The 19,359-nt window shown below is 43.4% G+C and overlaps 1 pseudogene; it reads left to right on the top strand.

Moving 5' to 3' along the window:
• The first annotated feature begins 16,261 nt into the window (after positions 1-16,261).
• On the top strand, positions 16,262-18,600 carry LOC141096367 (centrosomal protein of 170 kDa protein B-like; annotated as a pseudogene).
• Positions 18,601-19,359: the final 759 nt, after the last annotated feature.

Raw genomic sequence — 19,359 nt, 5'->3', positions numbered from 1 at the left:
ACCAAACCTCAAGTGCCACATGTGCAACTGATCACAACGAAGGTAGTCAGCAACGCTACATTGTTTCCCCCACTGTAAGCCCACCGGTTAGCACAGCAGCAAATGTTGAGGTGTCGTTGCAAGGCCACAGCAGTCAGGGAATCCCACTGTTATATCAACGAAAGACTGATTCTAAGCCATCAGAAAGAACACCAACTCCATCACCATCATCAACCCTCTCTCAGTCCGCCCTGTCCACCGCTACTTCCACCATATGCAGCTCTCAAGTCCAGCTCACCCTCCCAGACACTATGAGTAGGTCAAGAAAGTACTCAGTCTCTCATCCGCGTACACTGGGTTTGAACGCCCACATTGCCAAACTAATCTCGTTTGAGATGATGCCCTTTCGGTTGGTGGAAAGTGCAGCTTTCCGCGAACTCATGGCCTATGCAGTACCACGCTATGACCTACCCAGTCGCCACTTCTTCTCTCGCAAAGCCATCCCAGCCCTCCACCATCATGTGAAAGACCGCATTGTCCATGCAGTCAAGCAGTCAGTGAGCGGAAAGGTGCACCTCACAACTGATGCATGGTCCAGCCGGCATGGCCAGGGCCGTTACGTGTCCATCACTGCGCACTGGGTTAATGTGGTGGATGCAGGGTCCACAGGGGACAGCGGTGGTGGGACAGTGCTGCCTAGCCCACGGTATAGGAAACAGTTGGCTGTAGGCGTTCGACCCTCCTCCTCCTCCAGAAGCAAAAGCTCGTCCACAGAGCGCAGTCGTACGAGCACTCCATCTGCAGCTGCCACTGTTGCACACGAGGTGTCCCCCTATCGAGCAGCTAGTGGAAAGCGTCAGCAGGCTGTGTTGCAGATGATGTGTTTGGGCGACAGACACACCGCCGAGGTGCTGGCCGAGTACTTGAAGCGACAAACTGAGTCATGGCTGGGCAGTGTACATCTTGAGGCAGGCAAGGTAGTTAGTGATAACGGCCGTAATTTTGTGGCAGCCATAGCCCTTTCAAAACTCAGCCACATACCTTGCTTGGCTCACACCTTGTACCTGGTGGTGCAGTGCTTCCTCAAAAATTATCCGGAGTTAACAGCCCTGCTCCAGAAGGTGCGAAGACTGTGCGCGCACATCCGCCGGTCGCCTGTACACTCCGTTCGTATGCAGAAGCTGCAGCGATTGCTCCACCTTCCCAACCACCGCCTCATTATCGACATTGCAACAAGGTGGAACTCCACCCTGCACATGGTGGAGCGGCTGTGCGAGCAGAGGCAGGCCATAATGCATTTGTGGGAGGATACACGGCCAGGCACTTTGAGAGCAGACATGGAGTTGACAGGTGTTCAGTGGTCGAAGCTGAAAGACCTCTGTAAAGTCCTTCAGTGTTTTGAGGAATGCACACGGCTGGTAAGCGCAGACGACGCCATCCTAAGCATGAGCATCCCACTTATGCGTCTGCTCATGCAAACTTTGACGCACCTTAAGGAGCAGGCTTCTGCAGCCAATGTTGATGAGGAGGAAGAGGAGGAGGGAATCCTTGATGACATTCAGCCATTGTCTGCTCAGGGACCTCTCCTGGACGAGGTGGAGGAAGAAGAGGAGGAGGAGGAGGAGGATGATGGGGATGATTACTTAGGGGAGGAGGATGCATCTCGTGGGGCAAGTGAAAATGTTGGCGTGGCAAGGTCTGGTACAGGGTTTGTGCATGACTGGAGGGATGTGGATTTGCCAGAAAGTGCTCCTCCAACCAGCACTCGCAGTGCATCATTGACACCGGGAACATTGGCCCACATGTCAGATTATGCCTTGCAGATCCTAAAAAGGGACCCCCGCATTGCCAAAATGATGAACGATGACGACTACTGGTTGGCCAGCATCCTGGATCCACGCTATAAAGGCAAATTACAAAACATCTTGCCACAGGAGAACCTTGACCTAATATTGACTAATAAACAAGCAACTCTGGTAAATCGGTTGCTTGAGGCATTCCCAGCACACAGCAGCGGTGATGGTTCTCACACAAGCCGTACGGGCCGGGGTCAGCTTGGCAGAGGTGTTCGTGGTGCACACAGCAGAAATGGCGTTGGAGACAGGGGTTTCATGACAATGTTGTGGACTGATTTTTCAAGTACCGCTCACACAACTGGTAATACTGCATCGATGGAAAGTGACAGGAGACAGCAGTTGTCAACTATGGTTACAAACTACTTTTCCTCCCATATCGATGTTCTCCCACACAGGTCATTCCCCTTTGACTATTGGGCCGCTAAACTGGACATCTGGCCTGAATTGGCCCAATATGCCTTACAGGAGCTCGCTTGCCCAGCTGCAAGTGTGCTATCGGAAAGAGTCTTCAGTGCAGCTGGATCAATCCTGACAGAAAAAAGGACCCGTCTGTCAACCCAAAAGGTGGATGATCTAACCTTCATTAAAATGAACCACGCATGGGTTTCCAAGGATTTTGTCCCACCTTCCCCTGATGACACATAGGGTGACAGAAAAATGGCTTGCTTTGGTCCACCTCTTCCTGGGACTTGACCTATTTCACCTTTTGCATCAGCTGAATGTCCAACATCAACATATGCCACTTTCTAAAACTCCCTAACTGTGCTGCCTCCCCCCCATGGCCGGGGTCACCACCTAGCGCACGACACCGTGCGAGTGCCATTGCCCTGGACAGGTGGGTAGGCCGACTCTTGGGCGCGGGCACTGGCACAGGGTCCCTCATAGTGCAATCAAGTGTCTCTGACGGTGGTGGTGCACACCCGCCGTCAGACACACCGCCGTACTATGAGGGGCCCAGTGCCAGTACCGACGCCCACGAGTGGGCCCCCCTTGCTTGGACAGGGCCCCAGCATTTGCAATCTTTACCTCTCCCTGCTCCTCCGCTGTGTAGTCTGGGCCGTCAAATCCATACTGTGCCTGACACCGTTTGAGCCTGCCTCCTGGTGTATAGACATATATTTTGAATGTGTACGCTATCCATACATGTTATCTGGGGATACGGTACCCTTTCTCACCTTTGTGCAATCACGTGCAATCCATACTGGGCCTAACACCGTCTGAGCCTGCCTCCTGATGTATAGACATATATTTTGAATGTGTTCACTATCCATACATGTTATCTGGGGATACGGTACCCTTTCTCACCTTTGTGCAATCACGTGCAATCCATACTGGGCCTAACACCGTCTGAGCCTGCCTCCTGATGTATAGACATATATTTTGAATGTGTACGCTATCCATACATGTTATCTGGGGATACGGTACCCTTTCTAACCTTTGTGCAATCACGTGCAATCCATACTGGGCCTAACACCGTCTGAGCCTGCCTCCTGATGTATAGACATATATTTTGAATGTGTACGCTATCCATACATGTTATCAGGGGATACGGTACCCTTTCTAACCTTTGTGCAATCACGTGCAATCCACACTGGGCCTAACACCGTCTGAGCCTGCCTCCTTATGTATAGACATATTTTGAATGTGTACACTATCCATACATGTTATCTGGGGATACGGTACCCTTTCTAACCCTTGTGCAATCATGTGCAATCCATACTGGGCCTAACACCGTCTGAGCCTGCCTCCTGATGTATATACATATATTTTGAATGTGTACGCTATCCATACATGTTATCTGGGGATACGGTACCCTTTCTAACCTTTGTGCAATCGCGTGCAATCCATACTGGGCCTAACACCGTCTGAGCCTGCCTCCTGATGTATAGACATATATTTTGAATGTGTTCACTATCCATACATGTTATCTGGGGATACGGTACCCTTTCTCACCTTTGTGCAATCACGTGCAATCCATACTGGGCCTAACACCGTCTGAGCCTGCCTCCTGATGTATAGACATATATTTTGAATGTGTACGCTATCCATACATGTTATCTGGGGATACGGTACCCTTTCTAACCTTTGTGCAATCACGTGCAATCCATACTGGGCCTAACACCGTCTGAGCCTGCCTCCTGATGTATAGACATATATTTTGAATGTGTACGCTATCCATACATGTTATCTGGGGATACGGTACCCTTTCTAACCTTTGTGCAATCGCGTGCAATCCATACTGGGCCTAACACCATCTGAGCCTGCCTCCTGATGTATAGACATATATTTTGAATGTGTACGCTATCCATACATGTTATCTGGGGATACGGTACCCTTTCTAACCTTTGTGCAATCACGTGCAATCCATATTGGGCCTAACACCGTCTGAGCCTGCCTCCTGATGTATAGACATATATTTTGAATGTGTACGCTGTCCATAAATGTTATCTGGGGATACGGTACCCTTTCTAACCTTTGTGCAATCACGTGCAATCCATACTGGGCCTAACACCGTCTGAGCCTGCCTCCTGATGTATAGACATATATTTTGAATGTGTACGCTATCCATACATGTTATGTGGGGATACGGTACCCTTTCTAACCTTTGTGCAATCACGTGCAATCCATACTGGGCCTAACACCGTCTGAGCCTGCCTCCTGATGTATAGACATATATTTTGAATGTGTACGCTATCCATACATGTTATCTGGGGATACGGTACCCTTTCTAACCTTTGTGCAATCATGTGCAATCCATACTGGGCCTAACACCATCTGAGCCTGCCTCCTGATGTATAGACATATATTTTGAATGTGTACGCTATCCATACATGTTATCTGGGGATACGGTACCCTTTCTCACCTTTGTGCAATCACGTGTAATCCATACTGGGCGTGAGAATGGCTGGCGAGCTGTTAAGCAAGCTACAACACCTGTGGTTTGCATACGTAAGTTTTTCATTTTTTCAGGAATGACGGTTAGGCCTAATTCCAGAACTGCGGTTGACCTGCACTTACTGAAAAATCATTGTTTGCAGGTAATAATTGTAATCAGTGATCCCCATCACTAATGTTGTTCAGCGGGTTATCTGCACCTGTAAGCGACAAACGCTGGCCTTTTCAGTGTAGCGCACATGCAGCCACGGACATGTAAGGGCATGACACACCAGTTTTTGTCCAATCTCATGTGCCAGAGCCTCACGTGTCCCTCTAGTAAGCCGGACTCGGACCGCGGGGCATGACGGAGTCTCGTTCGTTAACGGAATTAAGCTTGCAATGTGTGCATCTGTTCTGTAGCTGGCATGGTTGAGGTTTCCCAGGTGGAGTCGAATTTAACCGTAGGCTCCACTCCTGGTGGTGCCCTTCTGGACATTCCTTTAAGGTTCAGCTTTGCAACAATACTGCCTACGTAAAACAAACACTTTGCCTTCATGAACGCTGTTTGGAGGGTCATGACTCGTGGGAATAACGCCTCCAAATCAGTTAACCTGCTAGAGAGATCGTTCGTTGCTCCCAAGCATGACATCACACTCCCTAGGAAGAAGGTAATGCCACTGTGGCGACCGTACTCCTGGGGGCGACACAAGTGCACTGATGCCCAGCCACTGCTCGATGAATCTGCTGGTACATTGACCCAGACCACTACATTCCCCTCGCACGCTACACGGCCTGAATCTGACCCTGATGAAACTCAGGTTACCCTTCCCATATACAGTTCCATCTTACACGGTGACAAAGAGGAAGCTGCAGATGAAAGTGCAGGTTCGGCCCACCCGCCATCAGACACACCACCGTACTATCAGGGGCCCTGTGCCAGTGCCGTCGCCAATGAGTGGGCCCCCCCTGCTTGCTCAGGATCAAAGCACTTGCAAAGTTGAAATACTGTGCAGTGAGATGGAAGATGGGGACGACGAGGAGTCCAGACAAGTACAGGGATTCCCTAGCGAGGAGACTTATTTGATTGTTTTCAATGTTGGGACAGCAATTTTTGGGGAGCACTATACTCTGGAGAATGATAGATGGGGCCCACCATACACTGGAACATTCCAAAGGTGGACATCAGACACTGGAGCAGCATTTACAGGGCCCATTATACACTAGAGCATTAGAAATGGGGCCCATTATGTTTGGAGCATTATTTGGGCCCATAAGACAGTGGAGCTTCATCCATGGGGACCAACATATACTGTAGTATTATGTGGAGCTCATCATATACTGTTTCAAACATTATATGGGACCAATGATTCTGTATGGAGAAATAGATGGGCCTCGTCATGAGATGTAAAAAGTGAAGTATTTTTCATTGTACTATACCGCTATTTCTCTGCCGTATCGGAGCATGATGAGTTGTGGTATGTGTTAAAGGGGCGCTCTTTCGCCCAGGGCACATGAAAACCTGGAGCCAGCCCTCCCCCCCACAACTGTAGCCAAATAACCCCCATTTTTCAGTGCGTAACTTGTATTATGAAGTTAATTAAGGTTGACAAGCTTAAGTAAGAAGAATTGATGCTTTTGGCATTCAAATGGGCACTGTTGGTGTGTTTCCTGTCCTCCTCTCACTGCCGACTTTTATTCCCCATTGACTTACATTGGGTTTCGTGTTTCGGTACGAACCCGACTTTTCCCTATAATCGGACGATCTTGCTCGACCCGACTTTTGGAAAAGTCGGGTTTCACGAAACGAAACGCGACCCTAAAAAACCAAAAGTCGCTCAACTCTACTTTTATATACAAATCGAATCCAACCTTCTTTAAAATTCCAGAGTATATGGAAATCATAGAGAAGACAATAGTTAATTATTTCGAAGAAAACTCATCAGAGGACATAGACCCGTTTGTCCTTTGGTGCACCCATAAGGCGGTTTTGAGAGGATGCACAATCCAACTTTCATCTAGGCTTAAAAAGAAAAATAGGGAATTGATTTCCTCCTTACAGTCTCAATTAAAAATAAAAGAGGATTTACAGAAAAGCTTAACAACCCCCTCCCCAGAAACCCTCCGGGAGATTCTAGTTTTAAGGCAGAAACTCAAGACAGCCATTCTTGTCGAGTATGACGCCGTAATAAGAACCTCAAAACTCAACTACTTTGCAGCACCCAACAAACCAATTAAACATATGATGGATAGATTGAAACAAGATCGCATAAGGAAAAAGATTCTTAAAATTAAAACACCCTCTGGAGTCATAAAAACCCACCTTGTAGAAATTGCAAATGTCTTAGCAGACTTTTTGTATAAACTCTATAATCTAAAACAGGACCCTTCAACCCCTACTCCAGATTTGGAATCCATAAATTCCTTCCTATCTGACATTAAGCTCCCACAGTTAGAGTCCCCTTATTTGGTACTCTTGAATCAGCCATTCAAAATAGAAGAAATTACAAATGTCATCATCAAACTCAAATCTCAAAAATCCCCAGGGCCAGATGGATTCACAAATGACTATTTCAAGACTTTCTCTAACATTATCTCCCCTCAATTAAAATTGTTGTATGATCACGCTTCCTCAACTGGATCCTTCCCAAGACAAATGCTACAAGCCAATATAATTATGATACCCAAAGATAAGAGGGAATCAGACATGGTCCAAAACTATAGGCCCATATCCTTAATCAACAGGGATATCAAAATCTACTCCAAAATCTTAGCTGATCGAATGAAAAATCTTCTTCCCTCACTCATTAAAAATGACCAAATTGGATTTATTACTGGAATGCAGGCCTCAGATGGCACAAGAAGGATAGTAAAAATATTAAACATAGTAAAATCCCAGTCTTTGATAGAATTAATTGGAATTGCATAAAAGCAACACTATTTAAATTTGGATTCAATGATAAATTTATATCTTCTATTTTTGCACTATACTTAGGCCCAAATGCTAAAGTTTATGCTAATAATCATCTCTCTAAATTGTTCCCCAAAATCAATGGTACAAGACAGGGGTGCCCTTTATCACCTTTGCTCTTTGCCCTAGCAATGGAGCCATTGGCTGAAAAGGTTAGATTGAATAATTTGATAACTGGCTTTAATACTCCACACCGCCAACATAAAATTACCTTATTCGCTGCTTATATTTTTTTGACAATCAAAAACCCCGTAAAATCAATTGCTGCCCTAAAAATAGGTTTGGACTCTTTCTCAAAAATTTCATATTTTAAAATTAACCCCCAGAAATCTAAAATCCTGCATTTTTGTTTACACCAAGACTTAAGGCCCTTTTACATTTAGCGATGCACCAGCGATCCAACCAGCGATCCGACCCGGTCAGGATCGCTGGTGCATCGCTAAATGATCGCTAGTGAGCTTTCATACAGAAAGATCTCACAGCGATGCAGCAGCGACGCAGCGCACGATACTCACCTTTCACACACAGCGATCCTGCGTCCTCCCGCCCGCCTCCACGCGTCGCTGGACGTCACAGCAGGAAGTCTCAGCAGGAAGCGCCCGACGAGAAATGGAGCCGGACATTCTCGCGCGATCAGCGATGGACAGCAGGGGAGCCGGTCGCTGGTAAGTATCACACATAGCGATATCGCTAGCAATATCGCTATAACGTCACAAAACCAGTGACGTTTTAGCGATATTGCTAGCGATATTGCTTAGTGTAAAACCCCCTTTAGCCAAAGAAATTAAACAGCAAACTGACTATCTATGGGAAGACAAAGCGATAACGTATTTGGGAATCACACTAACAAATAAATTCCACTTATTAATTCCTACAAATATAGACAATCTGATTAAAACTATATCCAAAGATTTTGCCACCTTTAAACTCTTAAACTTGTCCCTACTAGGTAAGATACTGGTGCTGAAATCCATTATTTTGCCTAAAGTTCTATACTTATTTCGAACTCTGCCTCTGGTGATTCATTCTTCCTTCTTAACAAAGATTCAAAATCTAATAAAATCCTTTACCTGGAATAACAGAAAGCTGAGGGTAGCTAATGATGTTCTATGCAAAATGAAAAACAAGGGAGACATAGCCTTGCCAAATTTCCTGGCCTAATACCAGGCTTCTATGATCAGGCATAGCCACAACTGGTTTTGTGAAAATTCCCAAGTAGCCTGGCTCGACCTGCAAATGGCCCAAAACAATTACACGCCTTTACAAGACTCCTTTTTTAGATATTTATTAGGACCAGTCCAAAGGGAGCATCATCAACCTATTTTTCAAGCGGTTCTGTCAGTATGAAAGTCGCTGACTAGGCCAGGGAGGGGAAGTTCGAGACTAAGCCGGATTAAGAATTGTCCCATCTCTTTAATAACTATAATTTACAAAATTTCAATTCCATCTATTTTATCGGAAGTTGGAATAAACACTGTAGGCAACATTTACAATGGTGAATGATTCTATTCATATAGTGAAATCAAACACACTTATAATTTGCCTTGCTCCCAATTTTTATTTTATTTAATCTTAACCCCTTCACCCCCAAGGGTGGTTTGCACGTTCATGACCGGGCCAATTTTTACAATTCTGACCACTGTACCTTTATGAGGTCATAACTCTGGAACGCTTCCATGGATCCCGGTGATTCTGACATTGTTTTCTCGTGACATATTGTACTTCATGTTAGTGGTAAAATTTCATTCAAATAACTTGCGTTTATTTGTGAGAAAAACAGAAATTTGGCGAAAATTTTGAAAATTTCGCAATTTTCCAACTTTGAATTTTTATGCCATTAAATCACAGAGATATGGCACCCAAAAAACTTGATAACTAACATTTCCCACATGTTTACTTTACATCAGCACAATTTTAGAACCAAATTTTTTTTTGTTAGGAAGTTATAAGGGTTAAAAGTTGACCATCGATTTCTCATTTTTACAACACCATTTTATTTTTAGGGACCACATCACATTTGAAGCCACTTTGAGGGGTCTATATGATAGAAAATACCCAACAGTGACACCATTCTAAAAACTGCACCCCTTAAGGTGCTCAAAACCACATTCAAGAAGTTTATTAACCCTTTAGGTGCGTCACAGGAATTTTTTTGAATATTTAAAAAAAAATGAACATCTAACTTTTTTTCACAAAAAAAGTACTTCAAGTTCAATTTTTTTTATTTTACCAAGGGTAACAGGAGAAATTGGACTGCAAAAGTTATTGTGCAATTTGTCCTGAGTACGCTGATACCTGATATGTGGGGGGGAACAACTGTTTCGGCGCATGGCAGAGCTCAGAATGGAAGGAGCGTCGTTTGACTTTTTCAATGCAAAATTGTCTGGAATTAAGATCGGACGCCATGTCACGTTTGGAGAGTCCCTGATGTACCTAAACAGTGGAAACCCCCTACAAGTGACCCCATTTTGGAAACTAGACCCCCCAAGGAACTTATCTAGATATGTGGTGAGAACTTTGAACCCACAAGGGCTTTACAGAAGTTTATAATGTACAGCGGTACAATTAAAAAATCATATTTTTTCCACAAAAATGATCTTTTCACCCCAATTTTTATTTTCCCAAGGGTAACAGGACCCTAAAAGTTATTGTGCAATTTGTCCTGAGTACGCTGATATCCCACATGTGGGGGTAAACCACTATTTGGGCGCATGGCAGAGCTCAGAAGGGAAGCAGCGCCATTTGACGTTTTTGGCTGGAATTGAGATCGGACATCATGTCGCGATTGGAAAACCCCTGATGTACCAAAACAGCGGAAACCCCCCACAAATGACACCATTTTGGAAACTAGACCCCCTAAGGAACTTATCTAGATGTGTGGTGAGAACTTTGAACCCCCAAGGGCTTCACAGAAGTTTATAACATAAAGGCGTACAATTAAAAAATCATATTTTTTTCCACAAAAATGATCGTTTCACCCTCTATTCTTATTTTTCCAAGGGTAACAGGACCCTAAAAGTTATTGTGCAATTTGTCCTGAGTACGCTGATACCCCACATGTGGGGGTAAACCACTATTTGGGCGCATGGCAGAGCTCGGAAGGGAAGCGGCGCCATTTGACGTTTTTGGCTGGAATTGAGATCGGACACCATGTCGCGATTGGAAAACCCCTGATGTACCAAAACAGTGGAAACCCCCCACAAATGACACCATTTTGGAAACTAGACCCCCTAAGGAACTTATCTAGATGTGTGGTGAGAACTTTGAACCCCCAAGGGCTTCACAGAAGTTTATAACAAAGAGCCGTACAATTAAAAAAATCTTATTTTTTCCACAAAAATGATCTTTTCACCCTCAATTCTTATTTTTCCAAGGGTAACAGGACCCTAAAAGTTATTGTGCAATTTGTCCTGAGTACGCTGATACCCCACATGTGGGGGTAAACCACTATTTGGGCGCATGGCCGAGCTCGGAAAGGAAGCGGCGCCATTTAACGTTTTTGGCTGGAATTGAGATCGGACACCATGTCGCGATTGGAAAACCCCTGATGTACCAAAACAGTTTAAACCCCCCACAAATGACACCATTTTGGAAACTAGACCCCCTAAGGAACTTATCTAGATGTGTGGTGAGAACTTTGAACCCCCAAGGGCTTCACAGAAGTTTATAACATAAAGCCGTACAATTAAAAAATCATATTTTTTCCACAAAAATGATCTTTTCACCGTCAATTCTTATTTTTCCAAGGGGAACAGGACCCTAAAAGTTATTGTGCAATTTGTCCTGAGTATGCTGATACCCCACATGTGGGGGTAAACCACTATTTGGGTGCATGGCAGAGCTTGGAAGGGAAGCAGCGCCATTTGACGTTTTTGGCTGGAATTGAGATCGGACACCATGTCGCGATTGGAAAACCCCTGATGTACCTAAACAGTGGAAACCCCCCCACAAATGACAACATTTTGTAAACTAGACCCCCCAAGGAACTTATCTAGATGTGTGGTGAGCACTTTGAACCCCCCAGTGCTTCACAGAAGTTTATAACGCCCGGGGCGTGAAAATAAAAAATTTGTATTTTTTCCACAAACATGATCTTTTAGTCACCATTTTTTTATTTTCCCAAGGGTACCAGGAGAAATTGGACCCCAAACGTTGTTGTCCAATTTGTCCTGAGTATGCTGATACCCCATATGTGGGAGAAAACTACTGTATGGGCACACGTCGGGGCTCGGAAGGGAAGTAGTGACGTTTTGGAATGCAGACTTTGATGGAATGGTCTGCGGGTGTCATGTTGCCTTTGGAGAGCCCCTAATGTACCTAAACAGTGGAAACCCCCCACAAATGACCCCATTTTGAAAACTAGACCCCCTAAGGAACTTATCTAGATGTGAGGTGAGCACTTTGAACCCCCAAGGGCTTCACAGAAGTTTATAATGCCCGAGCATGAAAATAAAAAAATCATATTTTTTCCACAAACATGATCAATTAGTCCCCAATTTTTTCATTTTCCCAAGGGCAACAGGAGAAATTGGACCCCAAAAGTTGTTGTCCAACTTGTCATGAGTATGCTGACACCCCATATGTGGAAGAAAACTACTGTATGGACACACATCGGGGCTCGGAAGGGAAGTAGTGACGTTTTGGAATGGAGACTTTGATGGAATGGTCTGCGGGTGTCGTGTGCGTTTGGAGAGCCCCTGATGTACCTAAACTATTGAAACTCCCCACAAGCGACCCCATTTTGGAAACTACACCCCCCATGGAACTTATCTAGATGTGTAGTGAGCACTTTGAACCCCCAAGGGCTTCACAGAAGTTTATAACGCCCGGGCGTGAAAATAAAAAAATCATTTTTTTCCACAAAAATGATATTTTTGCCCCCAATTTTTTATTTTCCTAAGGGTAACAGGAGAAATTGGACCCCAAAAATTGTTTTGCAATTTGTCCTGAGTAGGCTGATACCCTACATGTGGGGGTAAAACACTGTTTGGGCGCATGGCAGAGCTTGGAAGGGAAGGAGCACCATTTGACTTTTTCAACTCAGAATTGGCTGGAATTGAAATCAGACGCAATATTGCATTTGGAGAGCCCCTGATGTGCCCAAACAGTGGAAACCCCCAATTCTAACTCCAACCCGAACCCCAACACACCCCTAACCCTAATCTCAGCCCTAACCCTAACCCTAATCTCAGCCCTAACCCTAGCCCTAACCCTAGCCCTTACCCTAGCCCTAACCCTAGCCCTAGCCCTAACCCTAACCCTAACCGTAATGGAAAAATGGAAATAAATACATTTTTTTATTTTATTATTTTTCCCTAACTAAGGGGGTGATAACGGGGGGTTTGATTTACTATTTATGGCGGTTTTTATGTTTGGCGGCTGTCGCACTCTAAAAGACGCTTTTTATTGTAAAAATAGTTTTTGCATCACCACATATTGAGAGCTATAATTTTTCCGTATTTTGACCCACCAAGTCATGTGAGGTCTTATTTTTTGCGGGACGAGTTGATGTTTTTATTGGTACCATTTTCGGGCACGTGACATTTTTTGATCGCTTTTTATTCCGATTTTTGGGACGCAGAATGAACAAAAACCAGCGTTTCATGAATTTCTTTTGGGGGGGTGCGTTTACACCGTTGCGCATGCGGTAAAATTGATTAAGCGGTTTTATTCTTCGGGTCAGTACGGTTACAGCGATACCTCATTTATGTCGTTTTTTTATGTTTTGTCGGTTTTATGCAATGAAAACTATTTTATATAAAAAATAATTATTTTTGCATCGCTTTATTCTGCGAGCTATAACTTTTTTATTTTTTCGCTGATGATGCTGTGTGGCAGCTCGTTTTTTGCGGGACAAGATGATGTTTTCAGTAGTACCATGGATATTTATATGCGTCTTTTTGATCGCGCGTTATTACACTTTTTGTTTGGCGGTATGATAATAAATCATTATGTTTTGCTTCATTTTTTATTTTTATTTTTTAAGGGGTTCACTAAAGGGGTTAACTAATGGGACAGTTTTATAGAGCGGGTCGTTACAGACGCGGCGATACCTAATATGTGTACTTTTATTGTTTTTTTTATTTTCAAAAAATGGATTTATTTGGGGGAATATTTTTTTTTTTTTTTGTAATTTATTTGGCGATTTTTTTAAATTATTTTAACACTTTATTTTTATTTTTTTTTTACTTTATTAAATAGTCCCAGGTGGGACATCACTGTTCTGTGACAGATCGCTGATCTGTCACATCACAGATCACAGGCAGTGCACAAGGCTTCCTCATGCCTGAGCTTTGCAGGCACTGAGGAAGCCAGCTTCCTGCAGGCCCCCGAAGGCCCCCGTCGCCATCTTGGATTCGGGGGCCTGCAGGAAAGGAGCCCCCCGCAGCAGCGCTGCACATTGCGCTGCCGTGGGGGGCTCAGGGAAGCACGGAGGGAGCCTCCTCCCTGCCGATGCTTCCCTCTAACCCCCGGTACACCGCGATCATGTTTGATCGTGGTGTGCAAGGGGTTAACGTGTCGGGGGCGGTCCGTGACCGCCCCTGACACATTGTGCCAGGTGTCAGCTGTGATAATCAGCTGACACCCGGCCGCGATCAGCGGCGCTCACCACGTGGGCGCCGCTGATCGCGGTAGACGTACTATCCCGTCCATGGGCATAGGGGCCCGGGTCCCATGGACGGGATAGTACGTCTGATGTCAGGAAGGGGTTAAAAGAAAACATCCAAAAATTATTATCAAGTAGACCCCTAAACTTAGACATAATTTCTTCCTTATTAAAAGATACCAAGCATAAAAACAGATGGAGCCTTAAAAACATCTATAGCCACTTCAATAAAGACACTAATGAAATTAAAAATATCTACCTACAAAGATGGGAATCTGATTTAAATAGATCTTTTTCAAGTGAAACATGGGAAAATGCCATCAAGCACACCTGCGCATCAAATATTTCCATTCCTCTCCATGAGTCCTTTTGTAAACTGATTATAAGGTGGTATTTCACACCGATACGACTTTTACACATAAATGGATATACCTCCCCTCTTTGTTAGAGAGGATGCGGATCACCTGCTAACTTATATCATATCTTCTGGACATGTCGAAAAATAAAGTAACTCTGGAAAGACACTATATTACATATCAATTCTCTTACACATATCAAACTCATAGTTATGCCACAAATGGTGCTCTTCTCGATAGGACTTGAGGGTGTTGATCCTTCAATTAAATATATAATTATTCATATTATCTTGGTGATTAAAAATTCAATTGCACTGTGGTGGAAAAAATCACAAACACCAAAATTCTTATATATTATTATTACAATTTAACTCCACAGTTTCATTGAAAAAAGGTTTGCTTTGAACAATAATTTCCTGCAAAAATACCATATAAAATGGGATTTGTGGAATGCAAAACATCTTGCATTGTAGAGCGGACTTGGCTACTGGGCTCTTTAGTTGTATTAGATTTATAATAGATCTTAAGTTTTATTTACTCATCCTGTAACATCACATATACCAATTGGCATAATTGGTTATTTTTAGCTTTAAATATGTTTGTAAATAGTTTGAATTGTCTATTTTTACTATTAAGATACCCTGCCCTTGTTTTACCTTTTGTTTCCCCATTCTTCTCTTCCTTCTATAAAATTGTTTGAAAATTAGTAAAAATATTTGAAAAGAACTTATTCCCCTTGGGTGCACTGAAATGCCAATTATACACCTTTCTATTTTGAAAATCAGATACATCTCTGAAGTTTTATGGATTTCATCTCCTGAACCTCTTTCTCCCATGCAACAAAATGTGTATCAATCTTTGCCTTACTCCATCTCTCCACTTGACATTTGTGTTTTCAACATTAGCTGAGTTTTCTCAATTTCTTCCTCAAGTTCCTCTATGTTCTTTTTATTAATTTGAATCAATAGTTCCATCAACGTTCTGGAGCATGTGTTCTCCCATTTCATCCTAATTGCTTCATCTTCAACTGGAAAGGATGGTAACACCCACACTCTTAGGGCTCTTGGAATTAGGTTTTTTTGAAGATAATTCTCCATTAACGTTTTATTCCACCAAACTCTTAATCTTTTCCTTAATAAAAATGTAAAATAATTTTTGTTTCTTTAGCTTGCACATTTTCTGATGTCTTTTCATGTACCACCTCACTTTTAAAAATTAAACTTACTTGTGAGAACCAAGAAGAGTCTCTTGCTTTAATATCAAAAAAATTACTGTAGGGCAATGGAGAAAAATAGAATAACTATCCGGTAATTGGGCAGAAAATAAAGAGTCTCCCAAACAAAAATTAAACCATCCTAGAAAAAGAAACTTCAGAACTCTATTGAAAAGATAATGGACAAATCTTTATAAGGTGGAGAAAGAGGAGAAGAGGTCACTTGAGGCAGTGCTTGCCATCCACTTGAGCACATCCTTTTTCTGAACTTCATCTGCAAGGTATACTGCTGCCAAAGAAAGGGAGTCAAATAGGCCGTCCAGCAAGAGGGGAGAGGGTGAGTGGCCATTACCTGCCTCCATACACCTTCAGATCTGCAGCTGAGAGGAGGACAAGGAAGGGAAGAAGCATCTGCTCCTTCGCTCCCAAGACCCTCCATAAGGATTCCAGGCTGTGCCAGCCCTAGAGCCTGAGACAGGATGTTTATATGGTAGCTGCTTATTCAAGAAACAAGATGAGTGTCACATCATGGTTCCTGGTGAGCAGCACCGGCACTCGCCACCGGCTGCCACAAGAGATGATCTTTGTTGGTAGAGAGAATTGGAAGCTCATGTTTCAGTCCTGCAGTGTGGATAAACAGCACGCCGTCATAAACTATGACAGCGAGAAAGACGAGCATCGTGTGAAGGACCTCGGAAGCCTCAATGGGACATTTGTGAATGACGTGAGGATTCCGGACCAGAAATACATAACTCTTAAACTCAATGATGTCATTCGCTTTGGCTATGATTTTGATATGTACGTGTTGGAACAGATTTAGCATAAGGTCCCAGAGGAGGCATTAAAGCACGAAAAATATACCAGTCAACTTCAGATGAGTTTAAAGACGGCAGTATCGTCAAGACCAGAGCATGTCAAGGAACAACTACCCCAAGTGGATTCAACGCCAGGAAAACAGGAAAAGACTGACAAGAAAGCGCCACAGAGTGAATCTTCTATCTATCGCACACCTCTTTATGGTCAGCCATCTTGGTGGGGAGATGATTATGATAATAACATGCATGAGCAACATGAAGGTCGGAGGCCAGAAGATCACTATTCTGATCGGCCAAAAGAATTATCTCAAAACAAAGGAGAAATTAATGAAAGCTTAGGCTACAGAGATCCTACTGACCAATCGCTCTACTCATTCCGGAGAGAACCCAGCTTCTTTGAAATTCCTACAAAAGACTTTCAGCAACCAGCCAAATCTCCAGAGACCCAAGTCCATGAAATCCCTACTAAAGACACAGATACCATTACACCCCCTGTGATGCAGGCCATGCCTCTTTCACCATTGAGTTTGATGACTGTCGACCTGGGAGGATAAAGATTAAGGACCACGTAACTAAGTTCTCTATGAGACAGAGGAAGGCAGTAGGGAAGGAAATGGGCCCCAATGAAATGATATCTGTTGAAAATAAAGTAGCTGACTGGTTGGTTCAAAATGATCCAAGTTTAGTAAGAAGGCCGTCTCCTGGGGAAGGCATCTACAGTACGAAAAGTGACCTTCCTATTCACAATAGGATTCTCAAAGGTAACCGACATGAAGATGGTACGCAGAGTGATTCAGAAGATCCACCAGGACCTGTTCCTGAGAAGGAGAATGTACAGTCTGACCACATCAAGCTTCAATGGCAGATAAAGAGGGAACCTGAAGAGCTGCTGCACAATCAGCAAGCATTCGTTATAGAATTCTTTGACGACGAAGCACCTCGGAAAAAGAGGTCTCAGTCGTTCACACACAGTGCAAACTCTTCACAAAATGAAGCTGACCCTGCCAGCAAAGGCAAAAATGACAAAAGGAAAGGTGTTCTAGCTGCTGAAAAGCTAACGACTAATGGAACAACCACAGTCCCTGTGGTTCCAAAACCACAGTAAATTCTTCTTTCCCACAGAGATCCAATTCATTTCGGAGAGAAAAGACTGAGGATCGAATAAGCACTGCAGACCCTGTTACGGCTAAACCTCCGATGAAAAGCTTTGGTAGCATTGGAAAGAAATCCAAGCTTGCTCAAGAGTTTGTGGCCGAGTATCTGCTTGAGCAAGTGGAGGTTTCAAGAGACTTGGTAGAAAAACCTATGACGTTGGCGTTATCCTCAGTAGTTATACCACCAGCAAAGCAACAAGTACAATCCTCCATAATGGAGACTTCGGCTCCTCGATGTGTAACACCACCTCCTGAATGTAGACCAATGAGGGTAAAGAAAGCCGAAGAGGAAGACAGCCTGAGCGATGCTGGGACGTATACTATTGAAACAGAGAATCAAGATAAGGAGGTTGAAGAGGCTCGTAAAATGATAGATCAGGTATTTGGCGTCTTTGAACCCGAGGTGTATTCCAAAATTTCTTCATCAATTTACAGACCAGTCATCAAATTAGAAACGGAAGAAAACTCAGTAAATGAGAACATAATGAATCACAAGGCTGTAATTCTGTCGACAAGCCACCCTGTCAAAATGAATAGTGAACCTCTGGCTGATGTCCAGGCTGGAAAATCATCTGGCTCCAGTAGAGGTGGGCAAAAATGGGTTTCCAGATGGGCAAGTCTTGCTGACAGTTATCCTGATGCCTCGCCAACTTCTCCGCTAGATGGACAAAAATCTGGACTGCTGGTAAATGATGACTATGACCATGTGGAAAACACTGGTGAGGTAGATCTTGCACTTCCAGCAACAGATGTTGTCAGTTGTCTTTGGATATGATGAGATGGTGTTTGTTCATTAGAGCTTTCAATGACATTACCATCCAACCCTTGTACACTTGTACACATAGAAGATCAAGCCTATTCCCCCTTGCACCATAACTTTGCTTTTTCCCACCCATGATGCATGTATCCTTCCCCTCTTTCAACCAGCTGTTTTATAACCTTAGGCCCATACCTGTCAGACACCTGTCACCAAATGAACAATCAGTTTTTTATTTTCCGAGACAGTGTGCCTTAACCATGTAAAAAAAAAACAGAATTCAAACCAGCTAACATATGCAAACCTCTAAAATCAATGTTTTTATTAGGTATTCTTTAAAAAGGACATTTATCCTGAGATGGCATAATACATCACACACATCACACACAATAACTGATAAATGGAAAAAGAAAAAAAAACACTAGTCTATAGGTTTTAAACAGTCAAAACAAACCCAGGGATAGCAATACTGATCAGGGTGACAGACCTGACATATTTAAATGGCACCCACACTCTGCCAATAACTAGATAACCAAAACCATATTACTCATAAAAACAACAATATTTGTTCAATATAGGATATGGAGACATGATCAAAGATCAATAATCACTAATGATCAATTCAAGGGGATGTATAGTCTGTCACAATTGAGTCACCAGGCAGTAATAGATACCTAGTAGCAATAATAATAATAATAATAATAAATTTTATTTTTATAGCGCCGACATATTCCGCAGCACTTTACATTTCAGAGGGGATTTGTACGTAGCAATCAA

Source organism: Dendrobates tinctorius, unplaced genomic scaffold (genome assembly GCF_039654945.1).
Source record: "Dendrobates tinctorius isolate UK_male_01 unplaced genomic scaffold, ASM3965494v1 ptg000074l, whole genome shotgun sequence".
In the NCBI taxonomy this organism is placed as follows: Eukaryota; Metazoa; Chordata; class Amphibia; order Anura; family Dendrobatidae; genus Dendrobates; species Dendrobates tinctorius.
This window is presented reverse-complemented; position numbering and strand designations above follow the sequence as displayed.